The 22411-nt window shown below is 38.2% G+C and overlaps 1 long non-coding RNA gene across 2 annotated transcripts in view; it reads left to right on the forward strand.

Moving 5' to 3' along the window:
• Window positions 1-1983: 1983 nt before the first annotated feature.
• Window positions 1984-22411, forward strand: part of LOC120097057 (uncharacterized) — a 124679-nt gene continuing 104251 nt past the window's right edge. Inside the window, exon 1 of one of the 2 annotated variants that reach the window (XR_005494169.2) lies at window positions 1984-2287. This is a non-coding gene — a long non-coding RNA (uncharacterized LOC120097057). The remainder of the gene's footprint in view (window positions 2288-22411) is intronic. The other variant, XR_010057986.1, reaches the window with a different exon arrangement.

A 22411-nucleotide genomic window follows, 5' to 3' on the forward strand; every position in this document is an offset into this window, starting at 1 on the left:
TGTAGGTCCTCTGGCTGACTAGTGCACGTTCTTAACCTGTGGAGCCTAACTGTGTGAACCTTAACTAAAACCTTGGAAATGCCCCTTCCTTTCCACTTTTATTACAAAACCTAAAATCTAACTTTTCTTCTGTGAGAGTTTTAAACAACCATAATATTCTCCACTTCCTATGGTACAGTTCAGTCTTTCCCATAATAACTATGCTAATTCATAAATCACAAATCCCTCTAAGTCATCTTCTATTTTGGCTTTAAAATTTCAGCGTGCATCTCCCAAGCTCTTTGCCATTTAAGAGTTTTGCTTTCCATGGGTCTTTTCAAACTCCTTGAACAAAACAAAGCAAAGCAAAGAGTCTTCCCTTTCTTAGAGTTTAATTCCTCTGTTTTACAATGTACAGATGTGTCCCTCTGGCATGTCTGTGAGTATATTTAAGAAAAACAACTTAAAGGAGACTAGCTTTGGTTCATGGTTTCATAGCTCTTAGTACATGGCCAGCTGGCTGGATTCCTATTGCCCTCTCATATGCCCGCACAGTCATAGGCTCAGAAGTCATATGCTCACCCATGACGATCAGACAGTGGATAAAACAAAGTTGCCCCTCAGAGGCAGCAGGCCCCTTCCATCTAATTCTTCTAAGCAAACCTCCCGTCTTTATTTTGCACTACTTCCCAATAATGACATGAGGTTATGATTCTTTCAAAAATATTGATATAAAATTCCAAGAAATTATTACTTTGTCAGTAAAATTTATAGCCTATGTGATCCAGTTGTGCCCAAATCAGCCCGTTATGAAATGAAACTTTTGGTCATATTTCTGATTAAATAATATCTTTATTTTTTTCTTTTGTTTCTTTTTATGATTTTCATGCATGAGTGCCGCATTCATAGCATTTCTCCCTCTCTTTATCTCTACCTGTCCACAAAGCCTTCATTTTCTCTCATAATTATTAAATACATAAACAGTTACTAGATGGATGAGTAGATAGATAAATAGATAGATGATAGATAGATAGATAGATAGATAGATAGATAGATAGATAGATAGACAGACAGACAGACCGACAGACAGATACTAGATAGATAGGTATGTGGAAGATTGGCAGCTGACACTGACGCAGTTTCTCTACCTCCTGCTGCATCTTTCTATGTATGGCAGACAGTAGAACTGGTCCTAGTTGCAGGGATTGTGGGTAAGTCATCCCTAATGGTGTGAGAGCAAAATAGCTGGCTGTGCCCCTTGTTGGCTACAACATTGGGTGACAGACACTGGGTTGGGCAGCAGTGTTGGAAAGGTCATCCTGGTGGGCTGGGGGGCAGGAGAGTTGATGGTGTGATCAGCTTAGATCCAGTGCTTTGAGTTGGCCCACCCCATTAATGAACAGATGCAGCCTTAATTGCTAGTTCTTCAGATCCAAAACTGCAGGATCTCTATGACAGGGTAACAACAGGCTACCTATGAGGTATTCCAGTGAAGAACTAGTTAGGTTAGTGTATCAGAAGCCAGAGGCTTCAAATCTCTCAAATGAATGTTTGCAAATAAAGAAGTTTGAACAAAATGTTATACTGTAGAACACACTGTGATGTACTACAACTTCCACAAGGAGATATTTTTGAGGGGTGGGAGTTCTAAGGGCAAAAGGCAGTAGAAAATGAAGGGAAATTAGTGAGATTGGGGTATATGATATGAAATTCACAAAAAATCAAGGTAAAGTTAGATAAGGAAAAAAGGAAGGAAGGAAGGAAAGAAAGAAGGGCAGAAAGAAAGAAAGAAAGAAAGATAGAAAGAAAGAAAGAAAGAAAGAAAGAAAGAAAGAAAGAAAACAAATGAGAACAAATCCTAGAGAGAATGTGGTAAAGAGGTGTCCTTCTTCACAGTTCCTGGGCTTTAAACCGGGACAATCATTTTAGAAATACTGTGCGGAATTCTTAAAATTCTAAACAAATAGATTCACCTAATTGTTGAGGTTTGGTCTGTTGCTATGTACTGTGATGCTAAATACTCCACCCAAGGTCTGATTGCCCCCAGGGACGAGAAGATCCTCACTTACACCAAGTGATGCTTTATAATCTTGCCCCTAAGTTGTCCAATTACTGATTGGTCAATAAAGATGCTTACAGCCTGAAACTGTACAGAAGAGCAGTAAGCAGGGCTTTGCTTCCTGGCTTTGGAGTCTGAAGCAGAGACCACAATGAGCGAAGAATGGAGAGTGAGGGAAGAATGACACCATGACGTAGGGGATCATTAAAACATGGTCAATTGGAGTAAGAGTGGCACAGACAGAACACGGTAAGTCATATCTCAGCATCATAGACAGGAACGTGGACAAAATAGTATGGAGGGTTGATATCTGCCCAGACCTACTGCTAATAAGGCTTATACATATAAAGGCTTTCTATTTTTTATTTGGGAACTGAATGGTCAAAGATAGGGTAGTAAACTCCGATAATATTTGTCATAGTACCTCATGACAAAACCACCATTTCTTGGCAAATACCAAAAGGGTGCCTGATATATACACAGAAGATAGAAAAAGAAAACAACCTTAATGCCCTAAATTAATGAAAAGGTAATAAAAATGTGGTACAAATAAAAATGTAAACCTTTTGCTGCAAAGAAAAATGAAAACTTCACATAATTTGATGACAGTGGAGAACATACCTAGTGAGGTAACAGGGACATAGAAAATGTAAGATCTATATCATTTTATTTGCATTATCTATTTTTCAATCATCTATTGATCAATCATCTTTTTAATTTGACATTCATCTTTCAACGTTGTGAACTGACATTTTTTTTACCTATAAATCCAGTCATCTCCTTACCTACTGATCTGTCCAGTAATATTTGATCACTTATTTTATTATAGATTACCTTAAATCCTGAGAATGACATATGTTGATACGTCTTTTGGGTCCTGGTCCTTAAATTATTCTATAAATTTAAGTGTATGATCGAAATACCATATTATTTCTAAAAATTATTTTTTTTAATTTTTATTGTATTGGTTATTTTGTTTATTTACATTTCAAATGTTATCCCCCTTCCTGGTTCCTCCTCCCCTATCCCATCTCCCTTCCCCCTGCTTCTATGAGGGTGCTTCCCCCAATCCACTCACTCCTGCCTTACTGTCCTTATTCCTAGAGATTCTTTTTTTTTCCAGTTAGTCTTTGTTTTGTTTGTCCCAAGACAAACGTTTCTTTTTTTTCCCATCTTTATTAAATTGGGTATTTCTTATATACATTTCGAGTGTTATTCCCTTTCCCGGTTTCCGGGCAAACATCCCCCTCCCCCTCCCCTTCCTTATGGGTGTTCCCCTCCCAACCCTCCCCCCATTGCCGCCCTCCCCCCAACAATCACGTTCACTGGGGGTTCAGTCTTACCAGGACCCAGGGCTTTCCCTTCCACTGGTGCTCTTACTAGGATATTCATTGCTACCTATGAGGTCAGAGTCCAGGGTCAGTCCATGTACAGTCTTTGGGTAGTGACTTAGTCCCTGGAAGCTCTGGTTGCTTGGCATTGTTGTACATATGGGGTCTCGAGCCCCTTCAAGCTCTTCCAGTTCTTTCTCTGATTCCTTCAACGGAGGTCCTATTCTCAGTTCAGTGGTTTGCTGCTGGCATTCGCCTCTGTATTTGCTGTATTCTGGCTGTGTCTCTCAGGAGCGATCTACATCCGGCTCCTGTCAGCAGAAATTCTTAAAAGAACCTTATATAATTACTATTAATTAAGTAACATCGAATGAGTGAAAAAATGAACATAACAAGCAAATCAGTGAGCATGCTATTTGTATTTAGGCAGAGAAATAACTCATATCCTAATTTTTCAAACATTTAGGCTTACTATTTTTCGCACATTGTACTTACTATTTATATGTTTGTGCTTGCTATATTTATGCTCATTAATATTTGGAACGTTAACAGCAAATGTTTGACCCCCTAATATTTTCTATGCTTAATCTTAAGATGCAATGAGTACGGTGAGTAAATTTTGGTTGCATCAAAACATATCTTTAATCCTATCACTCTGGAAACAGAGTCAGGTGCATCTGCATTCCAGATTAGCTTGGTATACAGAACGAATCCCAGGAAAGCCAGAGATATACAAAGTAACTCTGTCTTGAAAACTAAAACAAGAGCATCAACAACAAAACAAAATTAAATTATTAAGTACAATTCAAAATAAAAATACCATTATTAAAAGCCTCGGATTTAACCCAAATTTATGGCAAACAACATTATTTTTATTGCTGATAAAAATTTCAAAGGCCAGATAATTATACAATAGTTTCTGAGACATTATATTTATCTAATAAAAAGGGGAGGGGGAGGGGCTAGGGGGATGTTGGCCCGGAAACCGGGAAAGGGAATAACATTTGAAATGTAAATAAGAAATACTCAAGTTAATAAAGAAAAAACGGGAAAAAAAGATTGTGGTTTTTAAGTCAGTATTATGGTGTGTCTCAGTTAGGGCTTTACTGCTATGAACAGACAAGCCCAAGGCAGGTCGCATAAGAACAATATTTAATTGGAGGCTGGCTTACAATTATAGAGGTTCAGTCCATGATTATCAAGGTGGAAGTATGGCAGCATAAAGGCAGGCATGGTCCAGGAGGAGCTAATGGCTCTGTATCTTCATTTGCAGGCTGTTAGAAGATGATTGACTCCTACATGGTTAGGAGGAGGGTCTCAAATCCCATACCCATAGTGACACAATTCCGTCAACAAGGCCACAGGTCCAAATAGTGCCACTCCTTGGGCCAAGCATAGTCAAACCACCACAAGGTGCAAATTAATTATTTAAGTCAATAATGTTTGTACTGAGTGCGTTTTGAGAACCGTGCTTTGGTTTTCTAATTAAAAAATTTATTTTGGAATTAGCTGGTTATGCGTACTCTAAAACATAGTAATAATGATGCCTCATACTTACAGCATGATGCTATTACCCTATTAAAGGTTAGGTTTATCCACATTTTAATAATGTTTGCTGATTTAATCATCATTGATAACAAATAAGACCTAAGTACCCACTAACCTATTTGAAAGTATTTACAGTGTTGGCTAAGTCAGCAGGAGACTTTGAAGATGTTTGCATCTCTGTTTGGAGCAGCCACTTCTGTGAAAGTCGACAGCAGAGAGTGATCAAATATGCATTATTACACATTAGAAATGCTAATAAAACAACTTGAGTACTCTCTTTATGGCATAAGTCCACAAAAAAGTTGAAAAACACAGTGTAACGTTTAAAATATAGCATGATGCCTTGTGATTATGATTGTACTGCATATTTTAACATGCAGATTTACATTCATCTACTTTTTTTAAATTAGTTCTCTCATACACTATATACCAACCACAGTGTTTCCTCCCTCCATTCCTTCCAGTCACCCCCAAAAACCTCTCTCCATAGATCCACCTATTATCAATTTCCCTTCATTTCACTTCAGAAAAGAGAAGACCTCCCAGGGCTCTCAACTAAACATAACCTAAGAAATGACAATACGACTAGGCACATACCCTCATATCAAAGCTGTACGAGGCAACCCAATAGAAGAAAACATGTTCCCCAAACAGGCACAAGAGTCAGAGCCAATGTCTACTCCCAGTGTGAGAAGTCCCACAGTAATACAAAGCTTCACAAGTATAACATATATGCACAGGGCCTTCCAGAGATCCATACAGGCTCCGTCTTTTCCCTTCCACCTTTGTGAGGTCCTAGGAGCCATACTAAGTTGATTTTGTATGCCATGTTCTTGTATTTCCTCACCCCATCTGCCATGCTCCATATGGATCTTCACGTCTGCTGGCATCAGTTGTTGGATGAGTATCTCTCATGGCAGTAATGCTAGGGCAGTCTATACGTCAAGCAGAATAGCAAAATATCAGCAAAGAATCATTTCACTGACTTCTTTTTTGTTTGCCAGTAGTGTTTGGTTCTATTGTAGGTCTCTGGGAAATCAAGAGACCTAGTTTCTGGCCATTCACTCATCAAAATTTAATGAATACTTTGAATGCAGCATGCTTTACACTACACTTAAAATGAAAAATATCATCTTTTCCTAAATGAACTTAAACTCAGAAATAAGTCATGGAGTTCTACACTGGCACTATATATAGGCTGCCCTCATACTTTAATGTATTATAATTGTATAATATGCAAATGATTTCAAATTGGAAAACAAAGACTAGTAAATTTTAAGGACTTAGCCTTTGGGTTTGATTTCAAGAAAAATAGTCGGTAAGTAGAAACGGAAATTGAAGAACATTGAAATATAGAAATATACAAAAAGATTTGAAAACAAATGTATGTAGATGAGAAGAGGTTGCTAAAGTTTAGAAACTTAAATATTTCTAGTATGTAATAAAAGGGGAAACCTTGACTTCAAGATTTATCTCATGATATATATTTTGATATGTTTCAAGGGAAATTAAAAATGACTGAGTGCTTTAAAAAGAAAGCCTTTGATTACACCAGTATCTTTAAACTATGCCTTTCACAAGTGTAATTCTGGTGTGAGAAAGTAGGGTCATTCTAGCATAGCATACTAACCTTTGGAGTTTTCCCTCATCTGAAAGATTTTGAAAAACCTGGACAAATATTTATTTGAGACATATCTATAATTGTTTTAGTTATCACGGCAGTAGCCTTAAAAGAATTTCTCAAGTCTCAGAATTACTTAGGTACCTGTAGCGGTTTATATGGGGTTGAGGCTTCAGAAGATGCCCTCAATCCAATTTGGTGTTCTATTGTCCTTCCCAGCAGATACTTAGGCAGCAATATTAGTATGGCTATAGTTTTTGGCACTACAAGGAAACACAGTAAGACAGGAAATCCTCTGATCCTCTAGCTTGATCCTTTTACTCTCCTCTTCATCAAAATTCCCTGAACCTTTGGTATAGAAATTTCTGTTTTGTTTGTATTTTTTGTTACTGTTGTCATTGGAAATGGATTCCTAAACTCCATGTTTTGATAGCTTGTGACTATTTTATTTTTTAATTTTTGGTTGTTGTTATTTATTTATTTGTTTTTCTGTGTACTGTTCTATGGTGCAAAGCGAATTTTCCTTTGTAAGGGGTGAGGTCTATATTCACTTGTGTGTATCAGGATTGGTTATTATAGTGTCTTTAGTGATTATGCAGGTTTGGTAAAGCTGTAGTTAAAGGATATATTACAGAGCACATGACTTCACTAGCCCTTTTTTATGTTGACAGTACCAGGAATAATTTCTCTCTTACTGAGTAGGTTTTAAGTTCAATTATTGAGCTGTAAGTTACTGGCAAGGTATCATGTGTTACAACTGCCCTTTTAGGATTATCATGCCATGCTGGTTGTTGATGTAATTCAGAAGCGTCATGGTTAGGTTTGACTTTTGGTTGCATCCCATCTTGCAAATGTGGATCATGCTTTATAGTACCAGAAATTAGCTCTCCAGAAAGAGAGAAAAATGGATCCAGGTCAGCCCCAGTTTAGGAGCCTCTGGACCCTGTGTCTGAACTGCATGGCATCTTCAGCAATAGGAATTTACTTCTCACCTCTGTAGGGCCTTCAAGGTCTGTAGTATTAGTCTATGATACTTGCAACCTCTTGGACAAACCCTCTAGAATAGCAATGGCCACAGGTCTCCTTTACTGCCCACCTTCTTACAGTCAAGTCCTTTGTTTTTCAGGGTAAGGTGAACTACTGTTTCTTAGACACAAATATTTCTTAGTGAGTCAATTATCTTTTTTTTTTTATTAACTTGAGTATTTCTTATATACATTTCAATTGTTATTCCCTTTCCCGGTTTCCGGGCAAACATCCCCCTCCCCCCTCCCCTTCCTTAAGGGTGTTCCCCTCCCAACCCTCCCCCCATTGCCGCCCTCCCCCCATAGTCTAGTTCACTGGGGGTTCAGTCTTAGCAGGACCCAGGGCTTCCCCTTCCACTGGTGCTCTTACTAGGATATTCATTGCTACCTATGGGGTCAGAGTCCAGGGTCAGTCCATGAATAGTATTTAGGTAGTGGCTTAGTCCCTGGAAGCTCTGGTTGCTTGGCATTGTTGTACTTTTGGGGTCTCAAGCCCCTTCAAGCTCTTCCAGTTCTTTCTCTGATTCCTTCAACGGGGGACCTATTCTCAGTTCAGTGGTTTGCTGCTGGCATTCGCCTCTGTATTTGCTGTATTCTGGCTGTGTCTCTCAGGAGCGATCTACATCCAGCTCCTGTCGGTATGCACTTCTTTGCTTCATCCATCTTGTCTAATTGGGTGGCTGTATATGTATGGGCCACATGTGGGGCAGGCTCTGAATGGGTGTTCCTTCAGTCTCTGTTTTAATCTTTGCCTCTCCCTTCCCTGCCAAGGGTATTCTTTTTCCTCATTTAAAGAAGGAGTGAAGCATTCACATTTTGATCATCAGTCTTGAGTTTCGTTTGTTCTAGGGATCTAGGGTAATTCAAGCATTTGGGCTAATAGCCACTTATCAATGAGTGCATACCATGTATTTGTTTCTGTGATTGGGTTAGCTCACTCAGGATGATATTTTCCAGTTCCAACCATTTGCCTACGAATTTCATAAAGTCGTTGTTTTTGATAGCTGAGTAATATTCCATTGTGTAGATGTACCGCATTTTCTGTATCCATTCCTCTGTTGAAGGGCATCTGGGTTCTTTCCATTTTCTGGCTATTATAAATAAGGCTGCGATGAACATAGTGGAGCACGTGTCTCTTTTATATGTTGAGGCATCTTTTGGGTATATGCCCAAGAGAGGTATAGCTGGATCCTCAGGCAGTTCAATGTCCAATTTTCAGAGGAACCTCCAGACTGATTTCCAGAATGGTTTTACCAGTCTGCAATCCCACCAACAATGGAGGAGTGTTCCTCTTTCTCCACATCCTCGCCAGCATCTGCTGTCAACTGAGTTTTTGATCTTAGCCATTCTCACTGGTGTGAGGTGAAATCTCAGGGTTGTTTTGATTTGCATTTCCCTTATGACTAAAGATGTTGAACATTTCTTTAGGTGTTTCTCAGCCATTCGGCATTCCTCAGCTGTGAATTCTTTGTTTAGCTCTGAACCCCATTTTTTAATAGGGTTATTTGTTTCCCTGCGGTCTAACATCTTGAGTTCTTTGTATATTTTGGATATAAGGCCTCTATCTGTTGTAGGATTGGTAAAGATCTTTTCCCAATCTGTTGGTTGCCGTTTTGTCCTAACCACAGTGTCCTTTGCCTTACAGAAGCTTTGCAGTTTTATGAGATCCCATTTGTCGATTCTTGATCTTAGAGCATAAGCCATTGGTGTTTTGTTCAGGAAATTTTTTCCAGTGCCCATGTGTTCCAGATGCTTCCCTAGTTTTTCTTCTATTAGTTTGAGTGTGTCTGGTTTGATGTGGAGGTCCTTGATCCACTTGGACTTAAGCTTTTTACAGGGTGATAAGGATGGATCGATCTGCATTCTTCTACATGTTGCCCTCCAGTTGAACCAGCACCATTTGCTGAAAATGCTATCTTTTTTCCATTGGATGGTTTTGGCTCCTTTGTCAAAAATCAAGTGACCATAGGTGTGTGGGTTCACTTCTGGGTCTTCAATTCTATTCCATTGGTCTATCTGTCTGTCTCTGTACCAATACCATGCAGTTTTTATCACTATTGCTCTGTAATACTGCTTGAGTTCAGGGATAGTGATTCCCCCTGAAGTCCTTTTATTGTTGAGGATAGCTTTAGCTATCCTGGGTTTTTTGTTATTCCAGATGAATTTGCAAATTGTTCTGTCTAACTCTTTGAAGAAATGGATTGGTATTTGATGGGGATTGCATTGAATCTGTAGATTGCTTTTGGTAAAATGGCCATTTTTACTATATTAATCCTGCCAATCCATGAGCATGTGAGATCTTTCCATCTTCTGAGGTCTTTTTCAATTTCTTTTCTCAGTGTCTTGAAGTTCTTATTGTACAGATCTTTTACTTGCTCGGTTAAAGTCACACCGAGGTACTTTATATTATTTGGGTCTATTATGAAGGGTGTCGTTTCCCTAATTTCTCTCTCGGCTTGTTTCTCTTTTGTATAGAGGAAGGCAACTGATTTATTTGAGTTAATTTTATACCCAGCCACGTTGCTGAAGTTGTTTATCAGCATTAGTAGTTCACTGGTGGAACTTTTCGGATCACTTAAATATAATATCATGTCATCTGCAAATAGTGATATTTTGACCTCTTCTTTTCCGATCTGTATCCCCTTGATCTCCTTTTGTTGTCTGATTGCTCTGGCTAGAACTTCAAGAACTATATTGGATAAGTAGGGAGAGAGTGCGCAGCCTTGTCTAGTCCCTGATTTTAGTAGGATTGCTTCAAGTTTCTCTCCATTTAGTTTAATGTTAGCAACTGGTTTGCTGTATATGGCTTTTACTATGTTTAGGTATGGGCCTTGAATTCCTATTCTTTCCAGGACTTTTATCATGAAGGGGTGTTGAATTTTGTCAAATGCTTTCTCAGCATCTAATGAAATAATCATGTGGTTCTGTTCTTTCAGTTTGTTTATATAATGGATCACGTTGATGGTTTTCCATATATTAAACCATCCCTGCATGCCTGGGATGAAGCCTACTTGATCATGGTGGATGATTGTTTTGATGTGCTCTTGAATTCGGTTTGCCAGAATTTTATTGAGTATTTTTGCATCGATATTCATGAGGGAAATTGGTCTGAAGTTCTCTTTCTTTGTTGTGTCTTTGTGTGGTTTAGGTATAAGAGTAATTGTGGCTTCGTAGAAGGAATTCGGTAGGGCTCCATCTGTTTCAATTTTGTGGAATAGTTTGGATAATATTGGTATGAGGTCTTCTATGAAGGTTTGATAGAATTCTGCACTAAACCCGTCTGGACCTGGGCTCTTTTTGGTTGGGAGACCTTTAATGACTGCTTCTATTTCCTTAGGAGTTATGGGGTTGTTTAACTGGTTTATCTGTTCCTGATTTAACTTTGATACCTGGTATCTGTCTAGGAAATTGTCCATTTCCTGAAGATTTTCAAGTTTTGTTGAATATAGGTTTTTATAGTAAGATCTGATGATTTTTTGAATTTCCTCTGAATCTGTAGTTATGTCTCCCTTTTCATTTCTGATTTTGTTAATTTGGACGCACTCTCTGTGTCCTCTCGTTAGTCTGGCTAAGGGTTTATCTATCTTGTTGATTTTCTCAAAGAACCAACTTTTGGTTCTGTTGATTCTTTCTATGGTCCTTTTTGTTTCTACTTGGTTGATTTCAGCTCTGAGTTTGATTATTTCCTGCCTTCTACTCCTCCTGGGTGTATTTGCTTCTTTTTGTTCTAGAGCTTTTAGGTGTGCTGTCAAGCTGCTGACATATGCTCTTTCCTGTTTCTTTCTGCAGGCACTCAGCGCTATGAGTTTTCCTCTTAGCACAGCTTTCATTGTGTCCCATAAGTTTGAGTATGTTGTATCTTCATTTTCATTAAATTCTAAAAAGTTTTTAATTTCTTTCTTTATTTCTTCCTTGACCAGGTTATCATTGAGTAGAGCATTGTTCAATTTCCACCTATATGTGGGCATTCTTCCCTTATTGTTATTGAAGACCAGTTTTAGGCTGTGGTGGTCCGATAGCACGCATGGCATTATTTCTATCTTTCTGTACCTGTTGAGGCCCGTTTTTTGACCATTTATATGGTCAATTTTGGAGAAAGTACCATGAGGAGCTGAGAAGAAGGTATATCCTTTTGCTTTAAGATAGAATGTTCTATAAATATCCGTTAAGTCCATTTGGCTCATGACTTCTCTTAGTCTGTCGACATCACTGTTTAATTTCTGTTTCCATGATCTGTCCATTAATGAGAGTGGGGTGTTGAAATCTCCCACTATTATTGTGTGAGGTGCAATGTGTGTTTTGAGCTTTAGTAAGGTTTCTTTTACGTATGTAGGTGCCCTTGTATTTGGGGCCTAGATATTTAGGATTGAGAGTTCATCTTGGTGGATTTTTCCTTTGATGAATATGAAGTGTCCTTCCTTATCTTTTTTGATGACTTTTAGTTGGAAATTGATTTTATTTGATATTAGAATGGCTACTCCAGCTTGCTTCTTCTGACCATTTGCTTGGAAAGTTGTTTTCCAGCCTTTCACTCTGAGGTAGTGTCTGTCTTTGTGTCTGAGGTGTATTTCCTGTAGGCAGCAGAATGCAGGGTCCTCGTTGTGTATCCAGTTTGTTAATCTATGTCTTTTTATTGGGGAGTTGAGGCCATTGATATTGAGAGATATTAAGGAATAGTGATTATTGCTTCCCGTTATATTCATATTTGGATGTGAGGTTATGTTTGTGTGCTTTCATTCTCTTTGTTTTGTTGCCAAGACGATTAGTTTCTTGCTTCTTCTAGGGTATAGCTTGCCTCCTTATGTTGGGCTTTACCATTTATTATCCTTTGTAGTGCTGGATTTGTAGAAAGATATTGTGTAAATTTGGTTTTGTCATGGAATATCTTGGTTTCTCCATCAATGTTAATTGAGAGTTTTGCTGGATATAGTAACCTGGGCTGGCATTTGTGTTCTCTTAGGGTCTGTATGACATCAGTCCAGGATCTTCTGACCTTCATAGTTTCTGGCCAGAAGTCTGGTGTGATTCTGATAGGTCTCCCTTTATATGTTACTTGACCTTTTTCCCTTACTGCTTTTAATATTCTTTCTTTATTTTGTGCGTTTGGTGTTTTGACAATTATGTGACGGGAGGTGTTTCTTTTCTGGTCCAATCTATTTGGAGTTCTGTAGGCTTCTTGTATGTCTATGGGTATCTCTTTTTTTTAGGTTAGGGAAGTTTTCTTCTATGATTTTGTTGAAGATATTTACTGGTCCTTTGAGCTGGGAGTCTTCACTCTCTTCTATACCTATTATCCTTAGGTTTGATCTTCTCATTGAGTCCTGGATTTCCTGTATGTTTTGGACCAGTAGCTTTTTCCGCTTTACATTATCTTTGACAGTTGAGTCAATGATTTCTATGGAATCTTCTGCTCCCGAGATTCTCTCTTCCATCTCTTGTATTCTGTTGGTGAAGCTTGTATCTACAGCTCCTTGTCTCTTCTTTTGGTTTTCTATATCCAGGGTTGTTTCCATGTGTTCTTTCTTGATTGCTTCTATTTCCATTTTTAATTCCTTCAACTGTTTGAATGTGTTTTCCTGGAATTCTTTCAGGGATTTTTGTGTCTCCTCTCTATGGGCTTCTACTTGTTTATTTATGTTTTCCTGGAATTCTTTCAGGGATTTTTGTGTCTCCTCTCTATGGGCTTCTACTTGTTTATTTATGTTTTCCTGGAATTCTTTCAGGGATTTTTCGATTCTTTCAGGCATTTTTGCGATTCCTCTCTGTAGGCTTCTACTTTTTCTCTAAGGGAGTTCTTCACGTCTTTCTTGAAGTCCTCCAGCATCATGATCAAACATGATTTTGAAACTAGATCTTGCTTTTCTGGTGTGTTTGGATATTCCATGTTTGTTTTGATGGGAGAATTGGGCTCCGATGGTGCCATGTAGTCTTGGTTTCTGTTGCTTGGGTTCTTGCGCTTGCCTCTCGCCATCAGATTATCTCTAGTGTTACTTTGTTCTGCTATTTCTGGCAGTGGCTAGACTGTCCTATAAGCCTGTGTGTCAGGAGTGCTGTAGACCTTTTTTCCTCTCTGTTATGGGGACAGAGTGTTCTGCTTTCCGGCGTGTAGTTTTTCCTCTCTACATGTCTTCAGCTGTTCCTGTGGGCCTGTGTCTTGAGTTCACCAGGCAGCTTTCTTGCAGCAGAAAAGTTGGTCTTACCTGTGGTCCCGAGGCTCAAGTTCGCTCGTGGGGTGCTGCCCACGGGCTCTCTGCAGCGGCAGCAACCAGGAAGACCTGTGCTGCCGTTTCCGGGAGCTTCAGTGCACCAGGGTTCCTGATGGTCTTTGGCTTTTTCCTCTGGCGTCCGAGATGTGTGTGCAGAGAGCAGTCTCTTCTGGTTTTCCAGGCTTGTCTGCCTCTCTGAAGGTTCAGCTCTCCCTCCCATGGGATTTGGGTGCAGAGAACTGTTTATCCGGTCTGTTTCCCTCAGGTTCCGGCGGTGTCTCAGGCAGGGGTCCTGCCGCTCCTGGGCCCTCCCCCACGGGAGCCCAGAGGCCTTATACAGTTTCCTCTTGGGCCAGGGATGTGGGCAGGGGTGAGCAGTGTTGGTGGTCTCTTCTGCTCTGCAGCCTCAGGAGTGCCCACCTGACCAGGCGGTTGGGTCTCTCTCTTACAGGGTCTGGGGGCAGAGAGCGTGTGTCAATTTTCTAATATAATACTACCTTGGAAATTGCTTCTTTGAGGAATTTTATGTTTTACTTTTTTCTTTTATTGGATAATTTTATTTACATTTCAAATGTTATCCCCTTTCCCAGTTTCCTCCCTTGAAACCCCCTATCCCATTCCCCCCCTGTTGCTATGAGGGTGTTTCCTCCACCCACCTGCCCAAGGCAGGAGGAATAGATACAGAGAATGTGGTATATCTACATAATGGAGTACTTCTCAGCTATCAAAAACAATGACATCACAAAATTCATAAGCAAGTGAATGGAACTAGAAAATCTCACCCTGAATGAGGCAACCCAATCACAAAAATACTTACATGGTATGCACTCACTGATAAGTGGATATTACCCAAAAGCTCGAGTTACCCAAGATACAATCCATAGACTACATGAAACTCAAGAAGAACAACAAAAATGTAGATGTGTCACTCATTCTTAAAAGGGGGAACAAAAATACTCATAGGAAGGGATATGTAAGAAATGGCCATTAAGAGCCTGCCCCACTTGGGGATACAGAATATATATCAAAACTAGACAATATTGATGAAGTCAATAAGTGCATGCTGACCAGAGCCTGATATAGCCGTCTGCTGAGAGGTTCAACCAGAGCATGACAAATACAGAGTTGAATGCTAGCAACAAATCTTTGAACTGAGAATGGGCTCCCCATTGGATGAATTAGAGAAAGGATTGAAGGAACTGAAGGGGCTTGAAACCCTGTAAGAACAACAATACCAACCAACCAGAGCTCCCAAGGATTAAACCTCTACCCAAAGAGACATGTACAGACCCATGGCTCCAGCTGCATATGTAGCAGAGGATGGCCTTATTGGGCACCAGTGGGAGGAGAAGCCCTTGATGCTGCCAAGACTGGACCCCCAGTGTAGGGGAATGTCGAAGGTTGGGGGCAGGAAGGGGGGGTGAATGAGGACGGAAGCACCCCTATAGAAGAAAGGGAGAGGGATAGAATAGGGGCCTTGTGGATGGGAAACAGAAAAGGGAATAACATTTTAAATGTAAAAAAAAAATCCAATAAAAATTAGTTTAAAATTCTAAATTTCAAAAACCTTAGAAATCGCTATAATATACATAGAAGTAACATTTTCATGACTTATTTAGACAGATTCTTTTTTTTTTTTTTTTTTTTTTTTTTTTTTTTTTTTGGTTCTTTTTTTCGGAGCTGGGGACCGAACCCAGGGCCTTGCGCTTCCTAGGTAAGCGCTCTACCACTGTGCTAAATCCCCAGCCCCTAGACAGATTCTATTTAAACATGTAATTTTCAATTAACTATTTTCATTTTTTATTTGATTTTTAAATCAATTGATTTTCTCCAATGCGGAGCCATATGAATTGAGTTGATGGAACACGGGCAATACAGATATCCAAGAGGCTGATATAATAAATATATATTTCATTAATAAATAGGTTCAATATATTTATATATACATACATATGTATATATATATGTGGATAGATAGAGAGAGAGAGAGATCTCTTGTTATTGGATTTGAAGTTTACTTTTGTTTGTGTATATTGGATATTTCTTTAACATCTCAGAAGCATTCTCTTTAAAATAATTTCTTAGCATTCCACACTGGAATGCAGAAGTCTGAAATCTAATTTCCGGACTGGCAGTCTAGCAATACCTTCCTCAGAGGTATCTCTGAATAAAAAAGCAAATTGATAGGTATACACTTTTCATGTATTTCAAGAGCAAATAAATCTGCCACTGAGAATTGGAGGGACTTGGTTGCAGCTATTTTTCTGTTCATCTTATTCTATATTGACGGAGTATTTGTTTTTCCTGTAGTGAGACTCGTAGTGAAAGCAGACTCCCCAGTGTTTATGCTCTCAAAAAGTCAGGGACAAGAGCTCTCAGGTTAAGTTTTTAGAAACTTTTATTTCAGTCGTTTTTGTCTACTCATTTATGTATTACAGGCTATAAAGTTATGGATCCTTCATTTTATCTTATTTGTTTATTGGCCTAAAAGCCTTCCCTTGTTTAACAGTCTCTGACATAAAGTGAGTTACCAATTCTTTAAAGTAATAACTAGGGTTGGGGATTTGGCTCAGTGGTAGAGTGCTTGCCTAGCAATCGCAAGGCCCTGGGTTCGGTCCCTAGTTCGGAAAAAAAAAGAAAAAAAAAAAAGAAAAAAAAAGTAAAGTAATTACTAATGGGCAGTGTTATATATACAACTAATCACTGAGGAAAACATTTTAAAACTTATTTTGTGTCAAACTTCTTGAAGCCCTAACATCAACAACTTGATAGTTCAGAAGGAACCTCAAGTTTTCTTTCATTTTTAATCATTTATTAGTAGCCACTGTCTTTTTAACAACTTAATTTTCCCACTGTTATTATTTTAAATCATCAAAGATTTTGACATTGTCTTCCAGACTATAAAGTTATTTTTAAAATCAAAATACCTATAAGATATTTTGCATGCAATTTATCAAAATTATCTTAAGCTTCCTTCCCTTGGAGTTCAGTTTTTATTGAAAATAATATTATGAAACATCTTCCAGATAAAGAAGAAAAATTCAATGAACTGTCATTATTAGTGTTTTCATAATACAGAATGTCATGCTCCGTCATCCTAAAATACACATAATATGTTCTGCATCCTTATTCAAAACCACATCCTATGTTTAAACTGACATAAAAAATAAAACAGGCAAACAGTGTTCTGGTATGTATGTAAGGTATATGCACCAATGTTTTCATACACTAGTGATGTGAGGAATTCAGTCATACACGAAAATGCCTTACCATCCTACATTACATTTATCATTTCATTACCTCATTGGAATTGTGTTAAGAGCATTTAAAAAGGCAATTATCTGGCCTAACTTTAACCTATAACTCAATCTAATTGACTACAGCAACTTGCGATGTATTATTTCTCCAGTTGCAATCTTCATGTAATACAGGATTTTTCTCTTTAGAAACTTATGCTCATTTCCTTCATTTTCCTCCCCTGGCAACGACTTTTCAATCTTTCTACATTGTATTTAATCTTACATTTAAATTTTTGTCTAAATGGAAGATAATGCAATTTTGTATTCTGTGCATGATTTAATTAACATAGCACAATGTTCTCTAGGTTCATTCATAGTATTGTGATAATGCCACGACAGCGGCAAGTTCAATAACCTCCAAATAAGTGTAGCACAATTGTGTGTACCCACACACATAAACACTGACAAAATTTATGCTTACATTTGTCCACAGAAGGATAATTAAATTCCTTGAAAGGTTGAAGCCTTCCTCACAATGTTGCAATGAATAGGAAAGTACAGGTTAGGCCCAGTTGCTGAAGTCATTTCTTTTCTTTCATACCTGATACTTTTATTACTGACTATACTGATTATTGCTTTCTGTTATCTTTTAATTTTCTGAGGAGTCTGCATAGGGTTTTTCATAGCCACTGTATCAACCTTGTTTTCTAACAACAGTGTATGTTTTCTACAACCAGAGCTTATTGTCTCCTGTCCTGTGAATGGGAGTGATTCTTACTACAGTTGAGATGCTTTAAAGTGATGTTTCCTCTTAGTTCCTCGTGATTCTTGATGTTGAACATTCTTCCTGTCACTTGTTTGTTCTATATTGCACTACCAGGCAGGTAAATGTTATTTTTATATGGTCTGTGATTTGTATCTTGAGTATTCCAAGCTTTTGGGCTAATATCCACTTATCAGTGGGTGTATATCATACACCATGTTCTTTTGTGGGTTACCTCATTCAGAATAATATTTTCTAATTCCATTCATTTGCCTAAGAATTTCATGATGTCATAGTCTTTAATAGCTAAGTAATACACCATTGTGTAGATGTACCACATTTTCTGTAAATATTGCTCTGTTGAAGGACATCTGGGTTCTTTCCAACTTCTGAAGCTCAAAAAGAAGGAAGACCAAAATGTGGGTGCATCAGTCCTTCTTAGAAGGGGGAACAAAATACTCACGGGAAGAAATACAGGGACAATGAGTGGAGCAGGGACTGAAGAAAAGGTCATCTAGAGACTGCTCCACCTGAGGATCCATGCCACACATAGCCACCAAACATAGTGACTATTGCTGATGCCAAGAAGTGCTTACTGACATATTGATGTCTCCTGAAGACACTGCCAGAGTCTTACTGATACAGATTAAGATGATTGCAGCTAACAATCAGATTGAGAATGGAGACCCCAATGAAGGAGTTAAAGAAAGGACTGAAGAGGCTGAAGAGGTTTGCAACTTCATAGAAAGAGCAACATTATCAACCAACCAGATCCTCAGAGCTCCCTGGGACTAAACCACCAACCAAAGAATACACATCGGGGGAGACTCATGGCTCCAGCTATATATGTAGCAGAGGATGACATTGTCTGGCATCAATAAGAGGAGAAGTCCTTGGACCTGTGAAGGCTCTATTCTCCAGTGCAGGGGAATATCAGGGTGTTGAGTTAGGAGTGGATGGGTTGGAGGGGGAACATTCTCATAGAAGCAGGGGACAGGGGAAAGAGAGAGGGCAGAACCAGGAAAGGGGATAACATTTGAAATGTAAATACATAAACTATCCAATAAAAAATATGCAAGAGAATCTCATTTTTAAATTTTTGCTTTCCTATGTGTTCTATTTTTCTTTCACTCTTTTTTAATTTAACCATTAACAGGTAAATAATCTTTACCATTTTTTTATTATTTCCTCTGGGGTCAGGTAATGCTAAGTTCGTTATAGCCTCAACTTTTTGTGTTTGTTTTTATCATCTGAGTTTTTAACTGAGAAAATACTGTACCAAGGCCAAGATCATAGAGGTTTTACACTAAATTCCATAATGTCAGGTCTTAAATTTAAGTCTTTTACCCATTTTTATTTTAGTCTTATATGATGTAGAGTAAGGTGTTATTTTCACTCTTTTACATAAGGATGACTACTTTCCACACGATAGTGAAATACTATCTTTTCCCTCATTGTTCCTATTACACTGACAAGAAATTAATTGAATCTGCTTCAGCTTATTTTGATTTTCAATTATAGAGTTGAAGATAATACTAGAAACCTTTAAAAAATTCCATACTACCAATCCTTAACTTTCTACGTTCCCATATTACGAATGTCATCTTTCTCCGACCAAAGATTGTGTTAGAAAGAGAATGTGAATATTTTCATGTCATTTTGTCCTTGAAATAATATTCTACAAACAAAAAAACTGTTGGCCTTTACATCAGTCTGTAAGGCACATGACTAAACAAAGGACCAGCTCAGTTTTTGTTCTAACCAGCTAAAGTACAGTGTTGTTATGGAGTCTGCAAAACAGATTTGCAAAGTCTCTGTTTCCTAAAAGCTTCCTCAGCTGCTTATTTTTTTTAAATACTTTACCCCATCACATTCACATGCACATCTTTACAGCCACCACTCTGCCTCAGGCACTTTCTGGTGTCAGAGGCTACCATCTGGAAGGTGGTTGTGTGTAGTAAATGAGTTTTAACAGTAACAATTGTGTTGCCTGCCTCCAGAGGGAAGAACCCCTAACTGAAAAAGATTCGCATTGCATTTTGCAGTAGCTGAGTCTACCCTACCTATTTGCTACATACTAACTCACCACCAGCTGTTTTATATACACTCTTGGCTCCCCAGCTGAGACAATTAAGGGAACAAGATTTGGCATTCTATATAAATATGAAATAAGACTGTGGAGCTGTTTTTATGTTGGCAGAACATTGGGTTAAAAAAAAAAAACGAATCTTGGCTCCAGAAGGAAGACTTCTTAATCTTCCACACAATGATCAGGGAAGGAAAGGTAGTTGGTAATAGGACAATGTGAGAAGTGGGAGACTGCATCTTAGCAAAATATTGTTGATTACATTAAATACTGAAAGGAGCTACACCCCATGGAACAGGGTAGGGTAGAAAATGTTAAATGTTTAGAGGGTCCTGCAAATTGGGTATTTTGCTCTCTATTGTTTGTCTATACACTGCATTTAGAAACACACACACATACATACACACACATACAAACACACATACACACACGTGTGTGATATATATATATATATATACATATATATATATATATATGTATATATATATATATATGTATGTATATATAACTTCGTAATCACACCCAGATGTCTATTTACACTATGCACTAGGTTATTTTGCCTGAGTTGCTTCTAAGCAAATGAAATAGTAAAAAAGGCATTTTGAAAAGATGACTGGGATAAGAATGTGTTTAGCTTCTTAGCTAAACAAGACTAAAAAGAGTGTGTTAATTTAACCACAATATTATGTCATGAATATTTTCACCTTTTTTATGTTTTTTTCTTCTACCAACTATATATCAAACTCCACGAACATTATTGTACTAATTCTGGTTAGAACTATTGAATATTTGCTTTAAGTTTCATATAATCAACATATCCTTGAATAATGAAAATTAGCACATTTTCTTTTTCATTTTAAATAATAAAAATGTTTAAACTATTTTAGTCAGGATAATATTTTTTAATGAATAGCTTACTTTAATTGCTGGGAGATTCCAAAGCTCACTCTTATAGACTTATAGAAATAAGTGTTTACTTAATGTCTACATAAGATAAACATGTTACAACTGGAAAAAAACAAAATTCTTGATTTTGTCATCAATTGCTTGAGCCTTCATTTAATAAAATGCACCTCTTAGTTTTTAAAAATTTAACGCATCTAATTCTTTAAAAAATTATATTACTCAATTATCAAACCTAAAATAGCAGTGCTACTCTTTCCTCCTAACTGTTCTAGACAAACAATACAAAATTTTCCTAATGAGGATTTAGCAGTGCACTGCCTCCAAATGTGTGAATTCAGACAATGTGTTTAAGTGGATTTTAGTGCCACATCAAGAAAAACTACTTTTCTCTTCCAAAGAATGACAATATAATAATTCAACTGACAGTGACAGAAAGAAAACTGAAAAGAGAAAAAAAAATGGAAGGAAGGAAGGTAGGAAGGTAGGAAGGTAGGAACTTAGGAAGGAAGGAAGGAAGGAAGGAAGGAAGGAAGGAAGGAAGGAAGGAAAGATTATCAGACAGAACACCTGTCGCTACTTTTGCATGCTGTATGTGATTTGTCTTTTTTTTTTCATGTTATGCTTAACCCACACCGCAAGTGTAACATTTTACAGACGAAGTTGTACCCCATCTAGTATGCACAGCTATGTCTTTAGGACTCCACTGAAAAATAGAAAAGTATGATTAACTGATATACAAAAGTTTAGAATTTCAAATATAAGTAATCCTTTATCTTAATAAATACCATCTTAAACAAATATGGCAGTGTTGAAGTTAGGTCCCGTTCTCCTTCCCAGTCATATGCTCCCAGAAATAATACTCAGACTCAAAATATTTTCACAAGTTCCTTAGCTATATAGTTAGGCACTCGTCTCACTCGAAACCATAACTTAAAATAACCTGTTTATTTTAACCTACATTCTGATCATGGCTGATTACCTGTGCTCAGGATTCTGACTTGTTACATCCTCATTGTACTTTTCTGCTTAATTATAACAGAATTCTTTCTGCCTTCCGGCTGTCCCACCTCTATTTCCTTAAGCCGTAGACCATAATCTTTTTAAGTGAAAGGAGGTTGTGGGTCCACGTGTACCACCCCAGGACACGGCTGCTGGGGAGGCAAAACACAGGGAGCTTGCCTGTGCCTATTCCACACTGCAGCCATAGGGTGCTGGGCTGTGGGAAAGTGCTGAGACACCGCTCCAGGGGGTGGGAAAAAGTAGTCCAAGACACTGACTGAATGGGGGGCAGGAGGGGCAAAGCTGGTGTTCTCTGACCCCTGGGTATTCAACACTGGGTGTCCCACAGAGGAATTAGAAGTGAAATATGGTGTTCCACAGGCCCATAATGAGGCCTGAACCATTTGGGGCCCACCGGTTGAGATTGGCATCTAGCATAGAGCTAGGGCAAATGGGAATTCTTGCATAGCTCTTTAAATTGACCTTCCCTTGGCAGCGGTTGTCCGGAAGCAAATAGTGGCCTTCTATGGGAGGCTTAGGCTGGGCCTCTGTAGGTGAAGGCCTTCTCCATGTACCTCCATGGTGGCTCTTGATGAAAGAGACAGTCTATGTTTATCCATACCATTTATTGACTGTTCATCTTGGAAAG

Source organism: Rattus norvegicus, chromosome 15 (assembly GCF_036323735.1).
Source record: "Rattus norvegicus strain BN/NHsdMcwi chromosome 15, GRCr8, whole genome shotgun sequence".
Taxonomy (NCBI): domain Eukaryota; kingdom Metazoa; phylum Chordata; class Mammalia; order Rodentia; family Muridae; genus Rattus; species Rattus norvegicus.